General features: G+C 32.7%; 1 long non-coding RNA gene across 1 annotated transcript in view; it reads right to left on the bottom strand.

The window, feature by feature from the left end:
* Positions 1-7,794: 7,794 nt before the first annotated feature.
* LOC107060927 (uncharacterized) overlaps positions 7,795-11,607 on the bottom strand; it is an 8,901-nt gene continuing 5,088 nt past the window's right edge. The window contains exon 3 of the long non-coding RNA XR_001473617.1: positions 7,795-8,141. This is a non-coding gene — a long non-coding RNA (uncharacterized lncRNA). The remainder of the gene's footprint in view (positions 8,142-11,607) is intronic.

The raw sequence follows: 11,607 nt of genomic DNA, 5'->3' as shown, positions 1-11,607 counted from the left end.
GAAAAAAAATCTTTTGCAATTCATTCACAAAAGTTTGTACTGTATTTATGTTCAGTCAAATTACATAGATTATCTAAATTGAAATATAAAAAAATCTTCTTCAATTCATTCACAAATTACTTTAATGTCATATTTTATACGGATTAAAAATAAGTTAACTATTAACCTCAATGAAATGATTCATAGTCTTTATCTTTGTCTCCACATCCTACCGGGATCCTCCTCTTATTTCACATTTCTATACTAATCTAATTTGAATTAAGATTTCAAAATCTCTCAATATATCACGATTACCGTCTATCGTCCAGTCCATGGCCCGGTCTTTATTTTGAAAAAGTCTTGGAAGAGACTTTTAAACAGTTCTTTTTGGTCTTTCAAAAATATATCTAAAATTTGTTTTAGACCATAAATTTTAAAACTATTTTTAAAAAAAAATAAAATAGTTTTAAATTGATACATCAAGGAATGGTCAGCAAAGTTTTGTCATTTTTGTTGGTCCGGCTCTTTTGGTAGTCCAAAAGTAATAATTCAAATATTTATCCATTGTAAGATGCTAAAGAAGCTATGAACATTGTTTTGCCAATAAAAAAAATGAAAATTCGTAGATTCTCTCTACTTTGAAAAAGTAAAAATTCAAACAATGTTAATCCAATAGATTGCTAGTAGTAATTTGTTAAGTAGTAGATATATGTTTCAATGAATAATAATTGTTTTGAAAAGTCATTCAACTTTTTTTTTAGTTCCACTAATTAAGAAAGTGTTTTCTTATAAAAGATGTCACTCTACGAGCAAGGGCAGACCTAGGTGGACGGGAGGGGGAACCCCCTCCGATTAAAAAATTATACCGTATATATAAGGTTAAAATTATTATTTATGAGTATAAATATTAAAATGAACCACTCAATACAACTGTGACGCGTAGCCCACTGGTCAAGGGGGTTCAAAATGACTCCAAGGTTCCAAGTTTGATTCTTGCCAGTTGCGCTTATATTTAATTTTAGCTTAAATTTTGTCTTTCCCCACATCCCAAGCTTTTAGCTATAAGTTTTAGTTTTGTCTTGTCCCAAAGCCCAACCCACAAATTAACTTTCAAAAGGTTGTTTTGGATTTTACAAAGGTATCCATACTAAAATCACTAAAGCTTATACGAAATTGTGTTGAAGTTTGATGACATTTTTTGAATTTCAAGATTTAAACAAGTCTATTTTTTACAGTGAATTTTTCGTATATCTTTTAAATATTTTAATTTTTTTAATTATTTTGACTTATAGTACTTTTTACATATCTCATAAATATATAAATTTCATTTTTAAAAATTTGAAAATTCTATGCACAAATATTCGGTTAAACTTAAACTATTTGACTCTCAAAAAAATGAAAAGTATTACATAAATTGGGACAGAGGGAGTATTAATTAATATAACATTTTGATTTTTTTCATAAATAATATTTATATAAATTTTGTAAAAAAATCTATATCATTTTACGAAGGATATAGAATAAGAATAGGCTCCTAGTAATAAATATATTTAAAACGTTAAAACAACAAAATTAAGTGTAAAATTTCATATATAACATATATTATAGTACTATTTTCTAAGCTATAGCAATAGATTTAGACTTTCAAGCTATAGCATTAAAATTCCAAGTTATAAACAAATTACAACAAAAAAAAGTAAATAGTTTTTAATTAAATTAGGAAAAAAACTTAAAAAATAAATAAAAAGATAAACGAAAATTTTTAAAAAAATGGAACTAGAAATAATAAAGTAAAAAACTGAAATTGTGGCCTGTAATTTAATTTGAACTTGTTGTAGATAATTAATGATTAGCATGAAATAAGGGATCCAAACAAATTAACAATATTTTTTATCCTTAATTCACTCAAAATCAGTTAAAATAAAATAAAAAATCAGATCATATCCTTTTTTTCTTCAACGTTTCTCTTTCTTAATTCTTCAGCCTAAAAAATTAGCAGAATCGAGTAATTGAAGGATTTTTTCATTGAAAAATATTGATTTTATTGAGATGGACAATTACGTATCAATTCTAATTAAACATGGTGGAAGATGGGATCCTTCAGGTTAGTATTTATTATTGTTTAGTGTTTGTTTTTAAATTATATTGAAATGAAAAAAAAAAATATTAAACTGTAAATTGTCTCTATGTGTAAGATGATATCATTACTTGTTAACTGTTGTGAAATGTATAATATTAGTGATTTTATGTTTTTGTGATTGTTTTGTGTAGTTTTTTTCTTAAAGTATAAAGTAATTGTATATTTTATGAATGAATTTAATAGAATTATTAGAAAGAAATTTGTAAGAAAATGTGTTTCGTAAGATGTAAAAAAAGTTATTTAGATTTTTGACGAATTGTATAACAAGTGTTTTAAGTTGGTATTAAATTATAAATTTTAGTGTGTTATATTAGATGTTGTCATTTCTGAAGTAATTAGTGAGTTAGAAATGAATTATTTGGTACGATAAGATATAGATATTTGTAATGTATGATTTATTTTGTTGTATGAAATGTGTATTAAGTGAGTTTTGAAAGTTGTTATGAAATAAGTTGTCTTAATGATATATGCATGAAATGTATATTAAGAAAGTATGAAATTTGTATGAAAGCGTATCCAGTAATCTGGAAAAAAAAAGTTATTTGAATTTTTTACGAATTGTATGATAAGTGTTTTAAGGTTGTATTAATTTTGAAATTTTATTGTTGACATTTTTGTATAAATTTGTGTGACATTAATGAAGTATTTTCGTAAAAAAAATGTACATATTTGCTGTATGAAAGTTATATTAAAATAGTATGAAAGTGTTTGGAATGTACTATTTGAATTATATTTGTATGAAATGTTTTTTGATTGAATATAAAACTTGTTTTGTAATGTTTTGGTTGTCTGAATGATATTTGTATTTCGAATTGTTTGTTTATAATGTGAGACTAATTTGTATTTTTTTTAATTGAAACAGGGAATTATGTCGATTTTCAAATGGAGGGGGCATACAGAATGCATACTGTTATAAATTTAGTGCTTGGAACAATTTTTAGTAACAACTGTATGAATTTTGTGTACTTATTGAATGAATCGTGTATAAATTAAGATAAATGTGACACAACTTGCATATCGTTAATGATAAAAATCTGTTCCATATTAAGATATTGTATATATTAGTGACTAATTTAAGTTATTGTCGGACATATATAAATCATATTTAATTCAAACAAAAATAGGACAAAATACAACTATAAAAATTATACCATGACTAAATACAAATATCCAACATTTAATATTGAAGTCATAGACATATGCATATAAAATGTATTTCATACACGTTTCATCCATTCGTTATACAAATTAAAAAACACAGTGCTACTTTAAAAAATAATGTATCAGAACTGTATGAAGTCTGTATAATGTTTTTGTCCTGAACTTATAATATCCAAACATTATAGGTTAGTGCATGCCAGTCACCATGTGTATAATTAAAAACACAGTGTTACAATTTTTAGAACATTCAAAAGAGAATCAAAAGGTGCAATCAACTATTTTGATAACATATTGTAGTATATATCATCAAACACTTAAACAAAAAAGAATCATCCAAAAGTTAAACAGAAAAAAATTACCCAAAAGTTAAAAATAATAATATATAATTCTTAAAAAGTAGAAGGTGCAATCAACTATTTCAACTTTCTAGTCGGTGGTATTGGTGTAGGATAATTGGTGGTATCCAGAACATGTTCTTTTGCTATCCGAGGTCCACCAAATTTGCTAGCAACCGTACCAGTAACTTCACTTTTGTTGATCGCGCCATCTTTATTCTTTGTTTTTCCATAATGCCACAGGATTGTTGAAATCTCTCTTGCCCAAGAAAAGTCAAAAGATCAGCAAACACATTCATGTTGGAACATGAAGACCAGTGTATGTCTCTTCCTTTCCTATAAAATAAAATTGTGTATACTACATTAAAAGATACTTCATACACATATTATTCAGTTTCATACAGAAATATCATTTTCTTACACATATTATTCAGTTACAATACACAAATCATACATAACTTAATAGTTTCACATTTCATACACACTTCACACACATAGAATTCAATTTTCATTCCAGCAGAAACCATAATTCACATTTCACACACACTTCATATACAGTATATATAAAGAAATGACATAAATTATATTCACCTTTCGCACACACAGCATACATACATTATATTCACATTTCACACACACTGCATACACATATTATTCACACACACTCCATACATACATTATATTCACATTTCACACACACTGCATACACATATTATTCACACACACTCCATACATACATTATATTCACATTTCACACACACTGCATACACATATTATTCACACACACTCCATACATATATTATTCACACACACTTCATACACTTATTATTCAAAAAATTCCAGGAGTAGCTATACAATATAGAGTAGTTAAGTAAGATCATAAAATTTGAAAACAAAATTAATAATTCATATGCATATCAATGTTGTATCATAATTCATACAAAATACATCATTTAAAATTTATAATCAAATGCATAAACATTTTATTCAGATTTGGAACAAATTTCAGAAAAACAAAAATTTGAAAACAACAATAATAATAATAATGTGATAAAAAAACATAACTATTTTGAGTAATGTGAAAAATAAATTAAATAAATTACTTACCTTTAACCACTTTTTTTGGGCTTTTTTGGATTTTGGTAATTCCAGTTCATCCTTTTTTGTTTTTCTTCTTGTATAAGGTTTTGATGTTTCAGCGACTTCAACCTTTGTTGCTTTTTTTGTTTCACCAATAAAATTCGAATCTGAGTCGGAATCAGACTCTGGAGGGGTTTCAACAAGTTTTTTCCCCTTCCTCTTCTTCCCCCTTTGATTTGCCGTAGTCGCACTTTGGTTTGCTTCATTATTTTTATCTTTTTTATTCTTCGAACGAGATGGACCACCGATGGCCGGAATTTGAACAGTTTTAGATGGAGTGTTTGAGATAATATATTAAACGATGGAGCATGAGCATCATCAGTTGAAATTCAGTCAAATATGGGTCTCTTTCGTGGAGTTTCAATTTGTTTCTTAGACATGATGATGAATAATCGTGGGTAAGATGGGTGATCGATTTTGATGTTGGACTAGATGAGAAAGAATGGAGAAAGTTTGATAGTGGGTTGTGGGTTGAGTCGTGTGGGAGTGAAGAAACGTGTGAGATGGTGGTGTGATCGATGATTGGGGATGGTAACGGTAAACAAGGAAAGAAAATCCCTAAAATTGGGTAACTGAAAGTTTTAGTTTTTTAAAAAAGGAAGTAAAATCAAATTAATTATCTATGCATTGAACCGCTAAAATTTGTCCCTGTTTAATGCATTTACCCCGAGGAACCCTGGAATTTTTTAACTAATGCAATGCTTAGAATATCTCCATTACATGCTAAACAAATCTTGTTAGTATTGGCATAAACGACCCCTCCCTAACGTTACTCGAAATTTGTTATGCAAGTTCCAAGTAGCACCTTTCATTTGTATGGAAAACTGTATCATATGGCGATGAAGATTCCAATGGTCATGGTGGTTGAATTTTGCATCTTGAAAATTTGTTATAAGTAAGGATTCCACATTTCTCTGTGCAAGCCTTGCCTAAAACCAAAGATCAGCTTATGCTATTTATTGAGAAATGATAGTGCAGTGAGCTAGAAGAGGTAGTTAAAGTTTGTTGTAACTGAATTCCGCTGTCACTAAGTTTGTAAGAAATAATTTTACTTGGAAGTCGTTATGGTAGTTTAACTAGAGTTAGGTGATTCAATCAACATTCATACGGCACCAGTTGAAGTTGGGGCAGAAATTTTCTATCCCAAAAACACAATGGCCTCAAGGCCCCCCTCCCCCGCCCCGCCCGAGGCACCATGCCTCGAGGACCCCCTCCCCCGCCCCGCCCTGAGGCACCGTGCCTCAAGGCCCCCACTTGCTCTGACCAAGACTCCAATTTTTGCTCCGTCCGCGGAGCGTATGAATTTCCTGGAATGTAGGGAGGGCAGTTATGTAGGCGTACAACTCTTTCTAGGTTGTATTCAATCACGAATTATCAAAGAATCGATTAGTAGTATGCATGTGCCAGAAGACCTTCTCGCATATGATTTCTAGTCAGGCCCACAATAGCCAGTCAGATCCTACTCTAATTATTAAAGGCTTCAAAATCTGATTATATATTATGTTATATAATTAACTTTTATAATTTTAATATTTTTAAAGTATGGTAGAGGTCATATTGCTTCTCTCTTTATGCCTTTTTTCATATTTTTGACTATATTACTTTCTAATTTAATTAAATTTATCTGAATTAGCTACTCATTTTATATAATTAATGCTTTGTTAAAAAAAGGAATCACAATTTAACCAAGATTTCCTAAAAAATATCATATTACAGTAGTCTACAGGCCGGTACTCATATCACAAAAACTGCTTTAACGATATAGCAATTTTTGGAACTCTTTTGATCTTCCTCTCCTCCACCTCCTCCATTATTTGTTTTAATTATTATTATTATTATTATTATTATTATTATTATTATTATTATTATTATTATTATTATTATTATTATTATTATTATTATTATTGTAATTCAACATATATTATTTTTTTAATTTTAGATGCAAAAGTAGTCAAATCAAATGCAAATTTTTCCTCTAGGTAACCCTGTTCTCTATAACCTAATTTAGGGTAAAGAATCCTATTGCAGGTCATAGTTCAGCTAGATAGAACCTGAAGAAGTACACTGACAAGCATCTAAATCTTACTTGATCACTCTATTTTTCGATTTTATTCATTGTCATTTGCTGCCAATGTGTTTCAAGCTTAAAAGAATCTTTACTACAATGATGTGTTCAAGGAAAGAAACTCACTCAAACTGATTAGAAAATGAGAAAAATGGACTAGTAGAAGTGCCTCAAGAAAATTAGACAGTAGAATGAATGCACAATAAATCTCAGTGTTTCCTAATATCATACCACAACAATTTGAAAACAGATTTAGAATTGAACATGTAATAACATCTCTTGCAAAATCTAATGCATCAATGACTAAAATTACACCTGAATCATATAAATATCATACCATTTTCCTATATATCTTATGCAATTAAACATTCAAAAGATTCACCTTTACTATTATAGACAATACGGTCTATAGCTAGATCAAAACATAAAAACACCCACTATGTAGTTTGTTCTCATGATAATTTTGTTCTCCTTAATAGATTTTGCATCTCCTCTCGTATGAATGTAGTTCAATTAATGATCAAATCTTGTTATTATGTTCTCTCTAATTTAGCGTCGTTCAAAGTTTGCTTTATTAACCTCTGAGTGATACTCTGTTATTTCGATCCTTATATAATGAACTCAGGATCTCAGGCATAAACAAGCTTTGTTTTAGTTGAGATATAAAGAGGTCTTGTAGACATAAAGACTTCTACAAATGTTAACGACCGTATCGTCCAAAGTATAGAGTAGAACTTAATAGACAATTTTTCCTACAAGGAGGCTTGATTAGAGCTTGAAGGATAAATGATAAGATGTTATAATTATCATTTTCCTTTACATTATTAATGTAATCTCGTATGTAAGATAATATAGTGTTTTAGTTTTAATGACTAATAGATTTTAAGTATTATTTTATAAATTTTGTGATATTAAATTCCCGTGCGAGGCGCAGGTACTAGTATGTAATATAAAACTCGATATACACGTATCGAGAGGCTTGGTTTTATTGGTAGATTACAACATTAGCCTAACATTGTTAGGACAGAAATGAGAAACATCACTACTAATTATTTCTGATGTTTGAGGAAACAAAGATTTTTGAGTTGTTGAAGAGTCATCTAAGAGCTCAGATCTCAACTTCATTAGCAATCGTCCAAGATAGTTAAGACCTTCTCCGTCTCGACCTCCTCCCCAGAATAGATCATGTGGTGAACCCTCTACACAAGAACAGAGGCCACCGTTGAGAGCAACAAAGAGTTTAAATATGGGTACGTCGTGAACTTGCATTTTAAGGCCTTGTAATGACGTCAATCTTGACAGATTCCCAGTCCGGTCTTACCTGGAAAACACAGAAATAAGAGGGAAATGAACATAAGTTAGACGTTTATTACATTATACATTATGGACCATTAATACAGGGATAAAAAGGTTGAATTACGAGCAGGCAAAAAGGAGTGCAGTGCAGAACCAATATAGCCTAAATTGTAAAGACCAAGTATTCTTGCTTGCATCGGAGGGTTAGATTAAGACGGATCATCCATGTCCCAATTTCGTAAAATTGCTGGAATTAACAATGGATTTAGAAACAGAACTCATTAAGAACTAACGAGTGTAGCATCCGAAGGTAGTGTTTGCTACTGAAACTACAACTCTTTGTTGCACACAGGCAATACTTCCAAAGTCTCCTCCGCTTAATACTGCTTCCAACATTTCAACTTAACTACTTCTTTGAACCATACTTTTTGGAATCTAACTTGCCACACCCTAGACCCTGGGATTGTGCATAGACTCTCAATTCTCTACAACGTCCAGACCATACAGTATTTTCAGGAACAAACAAATCAAAATACAAACTTCCGCCTGTATTTATCATCTCGCTGCAATCTATCGCTATAACGTCAGCTAGGAGATAGCGTTTAAACTCACTTCACTAGCATCATAAATAAGGAGTAGACTTGTTGCAATCTAGTTGTTATACGAAGCAAAACTACAAGTGTTCATTATGTACAGTAATAGAATGGGTAAACACGGCCATAATAAACTAAAAGTCAGTGTAGCTCCCAACTCACCAACGAATGGTATGTACGTATACATCCACCCAAATACAAAAGCAAGAAAAAAAGATCTTACTACCAAAAGCAAGCTATACAAAGCTTCTGCAGAGAAGCTGCAGCTCCTTAATCTCCTTTGATGCATTGGTGATAGCTCTTGATGATCAGGGGAAGTAAAGCATACAACAATTACTGTGAGATTGTCAAATGTATTGAGCCGCAAGGCCTCCATGACAAGGTCCTTGGCACACTGTTCAGGATCATCATGCCGTCTTAGCCCTCGTGTGAGCAGTGGCGGAGCCAGAATTTTTAATTAGGGGGTTCAAAATTTGAAGAAATAGACACACAAAGTAGCCTAAGGGGGTTCGATATCTATTATATATACATAAAAAAATATTTTAACCATGTAAAAATAATATAATTTTCCGCCGAAGGGGGTCGGATGACCCCCCTAAAGATAGGGTGGCTCCGCCACTGCGTGTGAGTACACCATAACAATTTTTCTAAAGGACAGAGAAGTCGTTACTTGTTTATAGGTGTATCACAATGAATCAAGATCTTACATTCCCAACACAAGAGCAGCTATTAGTGCAGTGATTCCCCAAGAACTGCTAACATTGCAGTCATCATGCCCAGAGTCCCCCCCCCCACACACACACACCGAACCTCGAGGTAAAGGACAGAGAAGTTGTTACTTGTTTATAGGTGCATCACAATGAATCATGATCTTACCTTCCCAACACAAGGGCTATCAGTGCAGTGGTTCCCCAAGAACTGCAAATATTGCAAACTGCAATCTCCGTACCCTGACCCCCCCACACCCCCCAAACCTCGAGGTAAAGGACAGAGAAGTCGTTACTTGTTTATAGGTGTGATCTTAGGCATATTTATATGCCTAAGTTGTCGATATTTGCCCATGAATTGATTAGATTGAAGAATTATCTTTAGTTATTAGCTTGATTTTTGGTGTAACTTGTGATGACTGTGCACTTACACACATGATTAGTTGTTTCAGGAACTCTCGAAAGAATTGGGGTTGGAACGAAGAAAGAATGAGCAAAGACGTGCAAGAAAAATGGCTAAGGCAAAAAACACCAGTGGTTGGCGCGGCGCGCCACTGATGGTACTTCAGAGAAGATTTTGTGGCGTACTGCTGGGCGCGACGCTCCAAGCGCCATACTTCATAGTCCTTTCTCAAGCGCGCTGAGAGGCGCGACGCGCCAACACCTGCACTTCTGATGCGCCTACATGGCGCTCTGCTAGGCGCGACACGCCAAGGAGGAGACTTCAGAGGCGAACTGGAGGCGCGATAGGAGGGCGATGCCCCACTCTTCTCCCAACTTTTTCAAGTTAAAAATCATTAAATAGGATTCCTAATTGTAGTAGGATTGGTTCCCAACTTTTCAAACTATTATAAATATATCCTTAGGGCTCCATTATTAGGGGTCGACATTATTTTGGTGTGCAAGAGCAAGATTCATCTTTTGTAGTAGGTTTTGATCTTCTAAAGTCTTCTATTTTCCAAAAATCGCATGAACAATTGTGTAACATCCGGCAATTTGAAATAGCTATGAATAAGCTTAGAATTGGAAATAGTCATTTTTGGAAAGAATTAAAAATCTGGAAATTTAGCTAAGTATGGAAAAAAATGAGTTTTTGGTCAACTTCAGACAGTCATAATTCCTAGCTCAGGATGAATTAGGTGTATTTCCAGTTATTTTTGGAAATATCTTGGAGTGATCTTTCCAACGCCGCTGAGTTTGCTTGATTCCGAGTTCGTATGAGTGAGTTATGCCCTTTGGAAGTTGGGTTGTTGGCATAGGGAAGTTCTTCCGAATTTGTAAGGGTATTTTGGTCTTTTCCCTAACCATTTATTTTGGTTATATTAAGGGTCTAGACTGATTTTAAATCAGTTTTCCCTTTTAAAAGTGAGAGTTAGGGTTCTTGAGAGAAGAGGAGAAGGAGAAGAAGAAGCAAGGTTCGTAGAGATCGTCGTGGATTTCGTCGGGGGTGATCCCTATTAAGGTATGTGAGATCATAGTGTTGGGTTGGTTCATTCCCCCACACACCAAACTCGTTTTAATTCCGAGAAAAGATTGGTTGTGTTTGTTGAAGTTTGTGGTTGTGTTTGTTGAAGTTTCTTATTGGCTTGGTGCATGTTTTCGGTTGTGATTTCGAGTTGAATCTATTGTATATTAAGGGGTTTTATGATTCTAAGTGTTTGGGGCTGGAACCTTTGAAGTTAAGAAGGTTTAGAGTTGGAAAAACTAAGGAGAAAAGTCGGATTTTCGGGGGAAAAGGTTGGGCCGTCGCACCAGCCAGCACGCCCCAACAGGGATTCTGAAGTTTCCCCCTTGGGGCAGTGCACCTTGCAGAGCGTCCAGCAGGCCCCTCTGAAGTCTGAAGGCTGGCGCCCCGCGCCTCTCAGAGCGCCAAGGATGCCAATCCTTCCCATTCCTTCCCCACTTTTTCATATATGTTCCTTGGTAATGTACCTATGTTTTATAGTTGTTTTCAACACTCTAAGGTACATCTAAACATCAAGAACTCATCCATAAACATAAGATCATTACCCTTGAATCCATAATAACATTCGAGGAAAGTTAGGATCAAAGTCAAGTGAAGTTAGAGTCAAGCTTAGAAGTTAAGAGGTAAGTCAAAGCAAGTCTTTAAAGTTTTTCAAGAGTCTTTATTGAACATTTTAACTTCATTTTTTAAGCTCAAGTTTCAAGTTAAGTAAAGAGGATAGAGTTT

Source organism: Solanum tuberosum, unplaced genomic scaffold, assembly GCF_000226075.1.
Source record: "Solanum tuberosum cultivar DM 1-3 516 R44 unplaced genomic scaffold, SolTub_3.0 scf00104, whole genome shotgun sequence".
Lineage (NCBI taxonomy): Eukaryota > Viridiplantae > Streptophyta > Magnoliopsida > Solanales > Solanaceae > Solanum > Solanum tuberosum.
Note: the sequence above shows the minus strand (reverse complement) of the source record. Positions and strands in the feature narration are given on the sequence as shown.